General features: G+C 39.9%; 1 protein-coding gene across 1 annotated transcript in view; it reads left to right on the top strand.

Moving 5' to 3' along the window:
• BMPER (BMP binding endothelial regulator) overlaps positions 1–15785 on the top strand; it is a 292081-nt gene that overhangs the window by 80332 nt on the left and 195964 nt on the right. The gene's annotated exons all lie outside the window — the stretch shown is intronic.

Raw genomic sequence — 15785 nt, 5'->3', positions numbered from 1 at the left:
GGAGGAGAGAACTTGATCTGAAGGCTGGCCATTTACACCTGGGGGAAATGAACAGGAGGAAATGGCCCCCAGACTGTGGGACTAGGACAGAGTAGAGATTAGTGAGACTAAACACTGACTTGCCTTTTTAAGTCTTGCTGAATTTTAATCTGTATTCTAAAAATATTTTCGGAGTGCTTAAGAATGAAAAGAAGGAATTGGTGTATGTTACATTTAAAAGGATCTTTTTTATTACTATATTTTAAATTTGGAGTAAAATCATTCGTGGTGGTGGTGGTGGTAAAGATGGTGATAGGGAATCTATTCTTAACCAGCTACTCCATCTGATTTACTGTACAGAGTTAGCACAACCATATTTGTTTTAAGTTTTTAGTCTTCTGTAATAAATTACATGTATTTTCCAAGTCACTTGTGTCTTAGTATGCATCTCAGAATATTAAAAAAAAAACATGGGGAACTCCAGCATCCTAACTCATCAAACCGTAATCACATGTAGATCATCATAAATCATAGCATTTGTCATTTTGCTACATGTCTTTTCTAAATTTTTTTCCCTTTCGTATAGCACACATGCGCACACAACCTAGAAAGAGCCCAGATTAAAGTAAGCATGACGAAAAGTGATGGTTTTTGTATGGGAGAGAAAGAGCAAAGGAAGGAGAAAGAAAGAGGTAGGGAGAGGGGAAAGATATATATATATGTAGACACACACACACACACACACGTGTATATATATATATATACATATATATGGAGCCCTGGTGGCACAGTGGTTAAGTGAAAGGGCTGTTAACCAAAAGGTTGGCAGTTCAAATCCACCAGCCACTCCAAAACAAACAAACAAAACCCTGTGGGGCAGTTTCACTGTCTCCTCTAGGGTTGCTATGGGTTGGAATCAACTCGACAGCAATGGGTTTGGTTTTTGGTTTCATAACATGTATAGTATAATATATATTATTTAATAATATATAGTAGCATATAATATATGTTATAATATATAAAACATATTACAATATATAACACATTTATATTATATGTTTTATATACATATATATAACACAAAGCTTATTTATTAATGAAGATGAACATGAGCTTGCATATTCAGATTGAACATTCATGTTTTTCCTCTTATGCTAATTTTGGCTAAATAGCTTTTTTTACATAAACGGTTTGCTGTTAAATACTGCCCATTTCTCAATTTTATTTATTCCATATTAGTAATTGTAAAGCTTTCTGATTTTTTTTTTCATTATTCTTTCGGGAGTTGATTGAGGAAAAACAAGGCACATTTCAATAGGGAATTCCAGATCTGCATCTGAAAGATTTGTCTTTCTGAAAAAAGTGTGCCAAAGTTGGACATTTGAGCCCCCTTGGGGAGGGAATTTAGAAGGTGGCAAGGAGGATAGGAAGTTCCTGCAGTTCTACCCATGACAGTTGTATAAAGTTATCTGATGCTGGAACTGGAAATGAGTTCAGATATTATATGTACAGGAGCCACGGACTCAAATGCAGTCAAGGCATTCAGGTTTCACATGTTCTTAAACACTATATGTGCTGAATGAATCACACCTGAGGGTCAAGTTCAGGCTGTAGGTTGTGGCCCTTGGAAGTCTTACCTTCATTTTCGGTTAAAGACGTAAAATCCCAAAGATGTGGTTACCGGACCAGGCTTCCTTGCTTAGGGAGTTCTCTGCAGACCTATGCTCTGTGTCCTTTCCTATATTCCTGATTCTTGTGTTCTTTCTAGTTCTCATGTTACCACTCTCAGCTTGAGGGGCAACGGCTGGCTCCAGTTATGTTCCTGATACCAGTCTTTAGGCTACAGAATGAATGGAAGAGAGGATGGAGTTCTTGCTTGGGGGCAGGACATTTGTGTGTAGACTTTTGGGCATGGGGGAGGGTCGTAAGAGCAGATTTTCTTTCTGTGAGTATAAAAATTTGAGGTGTAAGCTTTCTTTTTCATAGTTTGTTACTAAAATAACCTGGTTTTAAATTTTCTTTCATATTGCTGTCTTTTGATGTAGTACATGGAAAAAAAAGTAATGCCTTGGCAGCGAATGTCTGTTCCTTGTGAATGGTAACTATGGAGATGTTTGCATTAGAAGGGAGTATTCCAAACATATGGCTTGGCCCTGTAACTGTGAGGTACGGACTTTGCCAGTGTTGCCCTGGCTGCTGGCCTGGAGGCTTTGGCATATGGAGGAACATGTGGAGGTGTGAGGTGCCATCTTGCTGAGTGAGAGGGCAAAGCTGGGGAAGGGTGTTTAGACAGGAATGGTGTGAGGCCCAAAGCTCTGCTGAGGAGGTCAGAGGGAGGGGCATTCTGAATGTTAACACTGCAAGTTCCCCCATAAAAATTTAAAAAAAGGGCCGTATGTAATAGCTTACTTGTGTTATTGTAATCCTGTATATAGTTTATAAACACAATTATATATATTTCCATATACTATTTGAGCATATATGTAGTCTTTATGTGTATGTGTATTTGTTTGCATATACAGGAAGTCCTGACTTATGACGGGCTTCTGTTCCAATGACTCCATTGTAAGTTGGTTGTCATGTAAGTCGAATATCTCTTTTTTTTTTTTATTATTACTACCTTTTATTAGTAGTACTTTATAAATCTTATCTTTGAACATATGCGAGTGAACATCTGAGAATGATAACATCAGCAAATTACACACTGCAACATTGTATATAGTATATATTACTAACGAAAAGATGTACAAAAAAACCCAAAAAAACACAGACGGTCGAAAGTCTGGTTCGTTGTAATGAATGCGTCGTAAGTTGGGGACTACCTGTACTTCTGTATCCATGAGTGTATTTTGAGATATTCATACACATATATGGACAAATATATATGAACAGAAGTAGAATTCTCCCTTCCATGTAGGAGACCCAAGTTGATTCCCAGCCAATGTACCTCATGCTCAGCCACCACCTTCTATCACTGGAGGCTTGTGTGTTGCTATAGTGCTGAACAGGTTTCAGTGGTGCTTCCAGACTAAAATGGTCTAGGAAGAAAAGCCTGGTGATTTACTTCTGAAAATCAGCCAATGAAAATCCCCTGGATCACAAAAGTCCAGTTAGCAAACGATCATGGCGGTGATGCAGGACCAGGCAGTGTTTTGGTCTGTTGTGCATGGGGTCACTATGAGTAGGGCCACCTCAAGGACAGCTATATGTCCACACACACACACACACACAATTATAAATATAACACAAACATACTTACATATCTAAATCTGGGTTCCCCCAGAAGCAGACCCTGAGATAAGTATTTGGGTGTAAGGAGTTTACGTGGGAGGTAAATGTGATTCTGGCAGAGGAGTGTGGAGGTGAGACAAGGAAGGGGAGGCAGCCAATTGAGGGTATGTCATCAAGGTAGCTACCATTGTGGGTGACCAGAGATTCATCCTGCTGGTAAATTCTGGAAGCTATTGTAAAATCCAAGCCTCAGCATTTTCCTACCTGAGGGGTGAGAGAGATGAGATATTTCTACACTATCCCATCAGTCATTGACTGAGGGCAGCTACCAGGGGGTATTAATTCTGTCATGTTTGCAGCCTGCCACTCAGGTGGCAAAGTGGCCTCCAGCAGCAAGTGGAAAAAACACAATTGTTGGCAGTTGGAAGTCTGACCACGTGCAGTCAAGTGGTAAGGGTGAGGATATGGGCGGGCAGCAACAGCATCAGTTATAACATACATGTATATGTATGTATGTATGTATATATAATACACACACACACATTTATATCTGTGAATATGTATGCATATATATCTGTGTGTACACACATACATACATCATATACACATATATACACACACCCGTGGTACACTGAACCATTTCCCTTTTCCTAAACCATCACTCTCTTTTATGCCTTCACTCCTTTGCTCATGCTGCTACCTCTGTCTGGAATACCTTTATTTTCCTTGTTCATCTGGTGAGTACTTGACCTTTCAAAGTCAATTATCACCATGCTCTACAGCTCTCTGACTGCCCTATTTCCCCAGGCAGAAGCAACTGTTTTCTCATTTGTATTCCCAAAGGTCCCTACCTACCATCTTTCCCTAGCCTACCTGTTATCTTTCCCTCCCTCTCTCCAGACACACACACACATGCATACATGTGTGTGCGGGCACATGCACGCCCTCCCGCACACACGTGCACACTGACAGGTGATCATTTGCCCTACTGTATGATGGTTGTTGGTTTATTTTCCTATTCTTTGTTAGACCTTGTGCTGCATTGGAGAAGGAGCCATGTCTTCATATGTCCATCTTTCTGTCCTCAGTGCTTAGCACTGTAGTGCTCACTAATGTCAGCGCTCTTCTCCTTCTTTCATATTGCTTTTTTTTTCTTTCCCCGAACATCATTTCTTTCACTGTAAATACTTCAGTATTCATCTCTAAAACATAAAGAAAAATGCTCTTAAAAAAATGATAACAATATCCTTTTGTGACATAAAATGTTAGTAATAATTCTTTTAAATCATCAAATACCCAACAGTGTTCATATTAATAGTATTTTGTGATAAAAAGTTCTTAAATGTCATGTCCAGCTTGTCAAAATTTTCCTTTTTGATTGATGCTCTTTTGGTCTGATTTATGGACTCTTTCTCTACCTCATGGCCATGGAGATATTTTCTTCTAGGGCTATTATTGTTTTACCTTTCACACTTAAATATACAATCCATTAGTAATTGATTTTTTTAATAATTATACGCCACCAGGGCTCCGAGGGACAGGAGGGAGGGTAAAAGGGGAGTCATTGCTTAGAGGGCACTGAGCTTCTGTTAAAGGTGATGTAAAAATTTTGGAAATGGATAGTGGTGATGGTTGCATAACATGGTTTTTTGTCATAATGTAATTAATGTCACTAAATTGTACATGTGAAAAATGTTGACATGGCAAATGCTTTGTCATATTGCTGTCTTCTGATGTGCTACACTGAAATAAAGTGATGTCTTTTCTCCAAAACTGTGGCAATTCTATCTTCCAAAGTTGGCCAGTCCGTTCTTGTTTGGGAGAATGATAAACTATTGTTTGATATCCCACAATAATTAGATTACTGTTTGCCTTGGAGCACGCCCAAGGAGATGAGCCTGTGCAAAGCGTCCCTAGTGCTCATGATCTACCTCTGATGGATGAATTGCTGGCTCTTCAAGGTGTCCCCCTTGCTCAAGTGAATATTGAATATGCCACGTGGCTTGTATTTTAAGCCCATCCCTCTCAGTTATACTCTCCAAATTCCTGAAAATCTATCTACCCATGTTTTTGTGATGTGGTGATGGGAAAGCCAACCACCAGTAAGACACTTCATCTGATTGAGAATGGATTCTGTAGATAATGAAACAAATGCCTTACACATGATTGTATATCCTTGATTTTAGTGGGGATGGTATATATGGCATTCCAGACAGCTGAGACCCTGCTAAAGTTTAAAGATATCTGGAGAGGATTTTACAACCTCTCGGTCTTACCCATTCCAGAAGCAGAGTGTCTAACATTTTTAGGTGTGAATATCATCATGACTTACAAAATTCAGTGCCTTACTGTCACTTGTTGAACTGTATCATCCCCTTTTACCCATTATGTAAATAAGAAAGCCAAGAGAATTACTTCTCCAGAACCCCGATACTAATCAGGGAAGTGAGAACTTGAATTCCTTTAGCTGTTCCATATAGTTGTCTGAGTCATATTAGAATGAGTTCTGTATGGGATATGTTCAGCATGAATAAGTCTTACATTCATTTTAAAACGGGAGGAACATGATTCTTTCCTAAGACTGAAGCAAAGAATTGTTTATAAAAAATACTGACCATTGGTTAAAGCACCCATTTGGTCCCTTTACTTTAAGCTTGAGTTTTTATCACCTGCCTGTGACTAAACTATAACAGTCTGTATGTCTTTGTTCAGTCATATTTTCAGGGAACTGAAGGGTGGTGGTTGGCCCAGTCATTTTTGTAAAACCCGACGTCATCAGGGTTGTAAGACTTAAGACCAAAGTGCCAGTGAGAGATGTTTGTATTCTTTTTTACCCAACTATTTTAAGAACCCTATGGGCTCAGTGTTCTTGGAAATTGCTTGCTGAAGGGAGCATAACCCACAGAGTTGTAGGAAACAGTGGCAAGTGCTCAGTCTGTAAAACCAGCCAAATTAACCGGCCAAGATCAATTACTTTTGCTGACAAAGGCGTATTAAGTTCAGAGGATTTTTACCAATAAACATGGGTTGTTAATGGGCTGTCTGAGATGAAGGAGCTGTGCTTTATTGGCTCTTAGAAGCCCTGAAGTCCATAAACACCTTTGCTCTCACTTACACTTTAGATATTGCAAAGTGCTGTCTCCCAGGGAAAATGAAACTCCTAGGAAGGTTATTTGGAGAGAACAAAGAAAACGGAGATCTTCATGGCTTCCCAGGCCTCTTAGACTGAATTCCTTACAATCATCAGCACAGCCTGGGGCGATCCAGCCCCGGCTGACCTCTTCTGGCCTCCTCACCTGCCACCCCTCTCTTGGTCTCTCTGCTCTGGCCACTCTGTCTTTCTGGCCTCCCCTGAAAGCTTGTTATAAATGGAGAATCTCGGGCCCCATCCCAGACCCACTGAGCTAGAATCTGCAGTAAGTTTGTCCTTACTCCCAAAACCAGATCAGGTCCTGTAGTTAAACCCTTCTAATGTACCTCATATCATAGCGACCTTATAGGACAGAGTAGAACTGCCCCACAGGGTTTCCAAGGAGTGGCTGGTGGATTCGAATGGCTGACCTTTTGGTTAGCAGCCGAGCTCTTAACCACCGTACCATGATCACAGTGAGCTGGAATTGAGGTGACGGCACTAGGTTTAATGCACCTCATGTGCCACTACCACTCGTCTGTCAGTGGAGGCTTGCATGTTGCTATGGTGCTGAACAGGTTTCAGTGGAACTTCCAAACTGAGACAGACTGGGAAGAAAGACCAGGCGATCTAGGTCAGAAAATCAATTGATGAAAATCCTATGGATCACGATGGTCTGATCTGCAACTGATCACAGGGATGATGTAAGACTGGGCAGCATGTCATTCAGTTGTGCTTGGGGTTGCCATGAGTCGGGGGGTGGGGGTCACCTCAATGGCAGCTAACAACAACAACAATAGCACCTCATGCTTTACCTTCGAAACATTTAAATGGACTTGTAATTAGATATTTTTGTTTCTGGCTATTTTGTTAACTCCTTGAAGGTTAAGAGCCATTACGGTTCTGTATGTTCAGTGCGTGGTACATAACGGGCATTCAAAATAACTGACGCGTTCATGAACAGATGAATACTGACTCTTTCCCCACTGCCTCTCTCTTCCTCCAGTCCCCCCTACACATTTAGTGTTTACCGATTCAGCGGGGACTAGAGAGATGCACATCACAGTGGATGAGCTCAGAAAGGAAAATGGATTTATGTTCAGCTGCTGTAGCAATTATTATAAATTGCTTTATACAGAATGTGTATGACTTCCCTGGGGATGTCTTGTTTGAAGCGTGTTCTCTAAGCCTCAAAGATTCCTACAGCTTACGGCAGCAGGAAAATGTGGCAGCAAGGAGCACTTGCCAGAGATCTGAGCAACTCACTGTGGCAGAGCCTTTCACAGAGAGCATAATACTCCGTCCTCACAGTGGAACTTGCCCTGAAGTGTTGGGGGGATGAGTCCGGCCTCTCCCCTCTCCCGTGTCTCCTCCTGCAGAGTGCACTTGCCTGTAATGGGAAGCAGAGAGATACCTCATCATTTCTGTGGTCACACACAGAATGCTATGTCAGTCCAAGTTACATATCCCCAACCGTGCTGTCCCTCCTTTGACGTGGGGTCTTGGGATCCTCAGTGCCTGAACCCTCTCGCGTGGCCTCTGCCTTACTTGTGGTAATATGTGCAATTTGGCACATTTTAGTCATAGGCTGTCATTACATCTTCCCTGTCCACGGGGAGAAATTTGGCTACATCTGGACAATAAATTGGAGAATTGAGCAATTATCAAGTGAATTAGATCAATGTGGGGAGTTTGTCTGAGTAGCGTGGGCCAATAACCCTCAGAGTAGTTTTTAAAAATAGTCTGAAATCTTAGTATAATTACTGCAGTGTTCCATTTTGCAGTGTGGACGTACCATCTGAGGACAAACAAGTCTTAGTTTGGAACAGTTCATTGACGAAGTCTTTTCTTTAAGGGTTGAATAGCACTTGACGACTCAGGAGGGGCCTCCAACTTGCTTAGAAAAGAGAAGGGTGTTCTGCATGTGTGGGGTTGGACCATGAGGTTCTCAATCTCGGTGTTTTACTTTAGCGTGAATCTGAGTGGTTGTGTTCTACCTGAGCTGAGGTTTCTATTGGAATGTCTATTGGAATGTCATTCTCTTTAGATTGAATCCACAAATGTACAACTATTTTTATGTGGATGTTGCATTCTGGCTTCTTGAAAATACCATCAAAATGTCTTGTTTATAAAGCAAAGCTGAGTGTATTGCTTATCATGTGTTATGGATTGAATCGTGTCCCCCAAAAATGTGTATCAACTTGGCTAGGCCATGATTCCCTGTATTGTGTGGTTGTTCACAATTTTGTGATGTGATGTGATTATCCTCTATGTTGTAAATTCTAACCTCTATGATGTTAATAAGGCAGGACTCAATCTATAGGATTACGTTGTATTTTGAGTCAATCTCTTTTGAGATATAAAAGAGAGAATTGAGCAGAGAGGAGAAGGACCTCATACCACCAAGAAAGCACAGCTGGGAGCAAGGGCGTCTTTTGGACATGGGGTCCCTGCACTGAGAAGTTCCTAGACCTAGGGGAAGATTGATGAGAAGGACCTTCCCCTATAGCTGCAGAAAGAGAGAGAGAGAATTTCTTGGAGCTGGAGCCCTGAATTCGGACTTCTAGCCTCCTAACTGTGAGAGAATAAACTTCTGTTCATTAAAGCCATCCACTTGTGATATTTCTGTTGTAATAGCACTGGATAACTAAGACACCATGGTGGTTGTTGTTGGGTGCCGTCGAGTCAATTCTGACTCATAGCGACCCCGTGTGACAGAGGAGAACTGCCCCATAGGGTTTTCTAGGTTGTAATCTTTACGGGAACAGATTGTCTGGTCTTTCTCCTGTGGAACCACTGGGTGGGTTCAAACCACCAACCTTTCAGTTAGCAGCTAAGTGCTTAACCGTTTGTGCCACCTGGGCTCCTTGCTCACCATGGTAAAGGGGGCCATTACCTTGACAGAACCTTAATAGCTCTTAGAAGAGAGCAGGCAAAGATGGGATATTTATGACGTTTTGGGGATCTAGTTTAGGGCGCCCATCTGTCAGTTTGACATACTATGGTGGCTTGAGTGTTGCTATGATGCTGGAAGCTATGCCACTGGTATTTCAACTACCATCAGTGTCACCCATGGTGGACAGGTTTCAGTGGACCTTCCAGACTAAGACAGACTAGGAAGAAAGATCTGGCAATTTACTAAAAATTGGCCAACGAAAACCTTATGGATCACAATAGAATATTGTTCACTATTGTGCTGGAAGATGAGCCCCCTAGGTCGGGAGGCACTACACAATAGGTCCAAGGCCAGGCAGTGTTTTATTCTGTTGTACATAAGGTTTCCATGACTTAGAGCTGATTTTATGGCAACTAACAACAACCACAGTTCACGGTGGGTCTTTCAACACTGGGTATATTTCATGACATAATAGTTTAGCATTGGTGCAAACAGTGTGGCAAGGTTTTCGAGGCATGTCTTAAAGAGTTTTTGAGCCTGGTTAAGTACTTTCAGCAAGCTCCTGAAACCAACAGGGGGCTTAAATTTTTTTGATGTTAAAAAAGGTTGGGAATTAATGTTCTCTGTTTTAAACCTTATCTCAGCTGTGCCTCATGTGTTTTCAGGCCAAATCCTGAATGTTAATTCTCATGTATGTCTTTATTTTTTGTGGTTTCTAAGGTTCCTTATGATTATTTCTTCATATAATTTATAGCTGAAGCATCCTGTAAAGTTATTTTTCTACACAGGGACCCACCACCTTAATAATGAGCCCAAGAGGGAAAATAGTTGGAAAGGAAGTACTCTTTCTGATATATGATATTTGAGCATTTATGTGAAAACATACATTTTGAAAAGAAATCACCAAGCAATTTATTTACAGAGGAATTATAATAATAATAGCTACTATTACTGAGTGTGTCCTCTGTGCCAGGTACATATAGTACTCTAATACTGATTTTCAAAATTGTCCTGCAACCTAGGAGGAATGAAACCCATTTTTTGATGAAGAAAGTGAGATTCCAAGAAGTTTAGTAATTTGCCTGAGGTCAAACAGCTAATAAGAATTGAAACCCTAAATTTCCTGATTATAAAGCCACATGTCATTTCTTCCCCATCTATTCCCTCCCCCCACCAAAACCAGTGTAATTTTGAGATATTATCTATGATTATTTGTAGACATTTGAAACTGGGGAATGCTGGTTGAATCTATGGAATGAGGAGCAACCAGACATTTCAAGGGAGAAATAATGGCGTTGTGTGGAGCATCTTAAAAGAACCCAAAATCTGGTGCAAGAGATATTAACACAGTAAAAAAGTGAATTACACTTCCTGTCTCCGAGGTTCACAAGTCTAAGCAAGTTTAAACTCATACCAGATTTTAGCCTTGGGCATTCAGCCCAAGTATATGTTACCATGATGCCAGAATGGATGAAGAACATGTATCTGTTACCCTTACTCACATCAGTTGGAGAATGGAGACACTGTGATCTATAACGCATCTCCTCGCCAAGAAATGATGAATACACAAAGAAAATGTGATAGCTGTTGGGACAGAGCCACTCTCATTGCCTCTGCTTCCAGAGCTGGTTAGAAATAAATGTTGATCTGATGGGGCTCAACTATCTCTTAGGATAGTCGCTGGTGGTGTTTAAGCAACAATTTTGGAGAGCCCTCCTCAGACATTTTATAGAGGAGTTGGGTTCACCTAAACAAAAGTTTCAGTGGTTCTGTGAATTTAAGTTCATCCTCCTGGTAGAATAAAGGGGAAATTGTGTAATTGTTTCTGAGCAGTGGCTTCATTGTAGCTGTCTAAGATGCAAATGTATTTAGAAATTGAGTAAAATTTAGAATAGATGTTGAGAGTTGGTAGAGAAGCTAGTTCAAATGATTAAATCTTATCTCATTGTATTCTTGCAAAGGCCATTTGTTTTATTTTTTTCCTCTTCCTTTTTATTCTCCTTATGGCCTGTTATGTGATGAGTACCTATTATCTCCTAAAAATCCCACGAAAGATATTGATTTTACTAAACTCTGAAGAATTTTCCAACTATCTATCCATTCTTCCTTCCATCTTTCCATCCCTTACTCATCTCTACAGCCAGCCAGTCATTTATTAATTTAACAACTATTGGGTGCCTACTATATGTTACAATCTATATTAGACACTGAGCTTTCAAAGATAAAGGAGACATCATGCTTTCTTTCCAGGCAATTACAGTCTATTGAATTGGATGTATTTATTAAAAATAAAACCCAAATCAAACCACCCATCAACTTTTTTTGTATGCCAAATGTAAAGTATCATATTTTTATAACTTATAAATTATAACTTATAAAAAACTTACATTGAAAAATAGAAATAATTCTACAGCTTCAAGATAATCACTGTTAATATAATTTATTTCCTTCCAACCTGTTTTGTGCATATCTGTATATAGTTATATAACTAGATAGAATCACATCATACATGCAGGTTTGCATCCTGATTTTCTTCATTTAATATTATATTGTGAACATATCCCTGTGTCATCAAAACTTTTTTGAAAAATCATTTTTAATGGTTACATAATATTCCGTTAGTACACCATAATTTATTTATTTTTCTACTAATAAAAATTAAAGTTGTTTTCAGTTTTTCACTATTACAAATAACATGACAAACATCTTTGAAAATTAATCTTTGTTTCTTTGATTATTTCCTTAGACTAAATTCTTAAAAGTATAATTAATAGGCCAAGCATACATATAATTTAAAGGAAGTGTGTGTTTGTGTGTTTACAATACCTCATCTCATGTAAGTGATGTTCTAATTTCTACTCAAATCAGCAATACATACATGTGTATCTTCCTGAACCTGTAGCAGCATTAAGTATAATTATAAATATTTTTCCATTTGGGAATCTTGGTTTTATTGGCATTTAATTGACTTCTATAAATGAATATTTTCGTATGTTCGTTAGTCAGTTGTGTTTCTTCTATGAATTATATTCCCCCCCTCATTTTCTTATTGGGTGACTAAGGTTTTATTGAAACTTACATATTGTGAGGAGCCCTTGTGGTGCAGTGGTTAAGAGCTAAGCTGCTAACCAAAATGTTGGCAATTCTAATCCACCAGCTGCTCCTTAGAAACCCTATGGGAACAGTTCTACTGTGTCCTATAGAGTTGCTATGAGTTGGAATCGACTCTACGGCAACGGGTTTGTTTGTTTTATATATGTATGAAGGATATTAATCTTCTATTAGTTATGTTCAGATGCGTTTTTGAAAACACTGAAAAGAATGCCTTGTGTGCAGTTTGACCTTAGTGTGTATATTGCATGGTAGATAATGGCAGAGGTTGCTGAAATCTCCTGTATCTTCCAATCTTTTCTCTTTGTCTTAGTTTCCTAGCACTTCTGTAACATAAATACCACAGTGGGTGGCTGTACAGAACAGAAATTTACTTTTTCATAGCTCAGGAGGCTGGAAGTCTGAATTCAGGGCATGGCTCTAGGGAGAAGGCCTTCCTTTCTATTTTAGCTTTTAGTAGCTGCCAGCAGTCCTTGTAGATGCATCTATCTCTGTCATCGGTCTTCCTCTTCTCCTGTGTGTGTGTTTCTATGCCCATTCTACTCTTTTTATAACTCAGAAGTGATTAGGTTTATAACCCACCCTACACTGGTATGACCTCATTAATGTAACAAAAGAAAACTCTATTTCCAAACAGGATCGCATCCACAGGTACAGGAGCCAGGAAATACATATTCTTGGAGGGATACAGTTTCATCCAGAACACTCCTCCAATCTTAATCCAAATGTATTAACAAAGAGAAAAGTTAGTCAACATGGTCAGCTCCCAAATTTAATTAGTCCAAGACTTTTCTTTATTTAAGCTCCTCCCACTGCATCTTCAACTCCTTCAATTTTGAGGCAATGGCCTCCTGTACCTGCTGCCATACTAAAATGAAGTTATTTGTTTGAGTTTCTAGAATGCCTTCTCCCTTACCCGTGACTCTGCAGCTTCACACCTCTCTCTGTCTTCCCCTAGCCTTCTCTCTGTCTCTGTTGGCTCAGGGTGAGAAGTGTCCTTTCTAATTTCCAATCCTGATCTTCCCTTCCTGCTCTTGCTCCTACCCTTTCCTACCTTTCCTAGGACCTCATTCTAGGTTTTAGATTTTAAGATTTTTGTGAACAGATGTAATGTACTGCCTGCACATATTGCACACAGGAAACGGTAAATGTTTGACTAAATGACTAGCCTTACTTATACTTTTTGATTTGATCATCCACATCCTTGAAAACAAGTTATATGATCTAAAACTTTCTATATTTCTACCTGGGTCTTGGTTTCGATCTTGAAGGTAATAAGCTAAATATTATTTCACCCTTTTCTTTTAACGGCAAATCTTTAGAGGAAGCAAATCCAACATAAAGTAAAAAAGACTGGTGAGGAGACATCAGAGTAGCCGTGCAAAGAGGAAGGAACAGCAGAGGACTGCATGGAGTGGGGCTGACCTCAGACTTCACTAATGTAGCGTCCTTCCCACACCCTCGGGGGATACCTAGGGTGAGAGCGAATCATTCCATGGTGTCTTAGTTCCCTAGTACTGCTGTAACAGAAATACCACAAGTGGGTGGCTTTAACAAATAGAAATTTATTTTCTCATAGTTTAGGAGGCTAGAAGTCTGAATTCAGGGCACCAGCTCTAGGGGCAGGCTGTCCTTCTCTGGGGGAAATCTTTGTCTCAGCTTCTTTAGCATTCTGCTTGGCATTCCTTGGCGTCCTCCATATGGTATCTGTCTTCCCTGTTTTTTCTTGCTTTCTACTGTGCCTCATCTGCTTTTTTGTATTTCAAAAGTGATTGGCTTAAGACTCAGTCTATACTGTATGTCCTCATTAACATAACAAAGAAAATCCTATTCCCAAATGGGATTACATCTACAAGCATAAAACCCATTATCATCGAGTAGATTCTGATGCATAGCGACCCTATAGGACAGAGTAGAACTGCCCCATAAAGTTTCCAAGGAGTGGCTAGTGGATTCGAACTGCTGACCTTTTGGTTAGCAGCCAAGCTTTTAACCACTGTGCCACCAGGGCTCCTCCACAGGCATAGGGATTAGAATTTACAACACATATTTTTGTGGGGGACACAATCCAACCCATAACACACAGGGTGGGAGGAAGAGAAAGGAGACGTTCATTAATGAAAGAAAAAGAATTATTCTTCATTGTCAGCAAAACAGAATAAAATATCAGTGCTACAGTGCATTAGAACATTTCCAGACCTTTTTTTCCCTTTATTACTCCCAGAACTTTTTTCTTTTTTTTAATTGGTACTTATAGTCTGAAGTCCCTGGGTGGTACAAACAGTTAACGAGCTTAGCTGCTAACTGAAAGATTAGAGGTTCTAGTTCACCCAGAGGAGCCTCAGAAGAAAGGCCTGGTGATCTACTTCTGAAAAGACAGCCACTGAAAACCCCATGGAGTACAGTTCTACTCTGACACATATGGGGTTATCATGGTCAGAGTTGACCTGAGGGCAGCTAGTTACTGGTGGTTACCTACAGGTCTACTGCTCTCTTTGTTCTTTTTCTTGTTTTTGCTTCATGGCTCTCCCCTCCCCACTTTGCTCTTCTATTCATTCTCTTTTCCCAACTACTTCCCTTTTATTCTCATTTCCAGCTTTTTTTTAGCTGCCCGTCTTCCATTTTCATCAGTAGCTCTGCACAATAGCCTGGTATTAGTAAAGTAGTATAGGTCGTTTTCATTGCTATTTTGATCTCCCCTGGAATAACCATGCCAGAGTTTTGTATATACTAGATATTCAGGAAATAGTTTTTGAATGAATTGATTACACATTTTGGCACCTTTTAAATGTCATTCAAATGCTTGATTTGGAGGGTGGCAGTGCTTTTGTGGTCCTTTGAATTGGTTCAATTACCAACATTCCCTTTGAGTGGAATTTTAAATGGTACCACTTGTTTGGTGTGTAAGCAGCAATGTGTTGGGATTACAGGGAGCCACGGTCCTCCCCAAAGATTGAGGGATATAAGAACTGCAAACACACGAGAGGAAGAATATGTCCCATGCACACATCCAACATTCTCTTCTAAAGCCCATCCCTGAGCCTGCAATGAGTCATAAGCAGTGAATCATCCCTTCTAAGCCCATCTCAGGTCTCTAGCTGTGGTTTACAAGAGCCAGCTTGAAATATTGAGCAGACTCTGCAATCTGGAAAGGGGACAGGGCTTCCAGGATCTGGGGGAGCCTTCTGTGTAAGGAGCACCATGAAATGTATAAACAGCCAGGGTTATATCCAGTGCCGAACACATCGATCACATAGTTCTATATACTACTTTTTTTGCTTCAGTGTCTCTCTTCTGGCCTCTGTGATATATATATAATAGAATCAGACAATGTGATCGTGATTAACAATATTATGTTCCAGATGTTAAATTATAAAACTATGTGAGGACTTTTTAAACCTCTGAATGTTGCTGGAGTTAAACTAAAGAAAAAAAAAA

Source organism: Trichechus manatus, unplaced genomic scaffold, assembly GCF_000243295.1.
Source record: "Trichechus manatus latirostris isolate Lorelei unplaced genomic scaffold, TriManLat1.0 scaffold00137, whole genome shotgun sequence".
In the NCBI taxonomy this organism is placed as follows: domain Eukaryota; kingdom Metazoa; phylum Chordata; class Mammalia; order Sirenia; family Trichechidae; genus Trichechus; species Trichechus manatus.
Note: the sequence above shows the minus strand (reverse complement) of the source record. Positions and strands in the feature narration are given on the sequence as shown.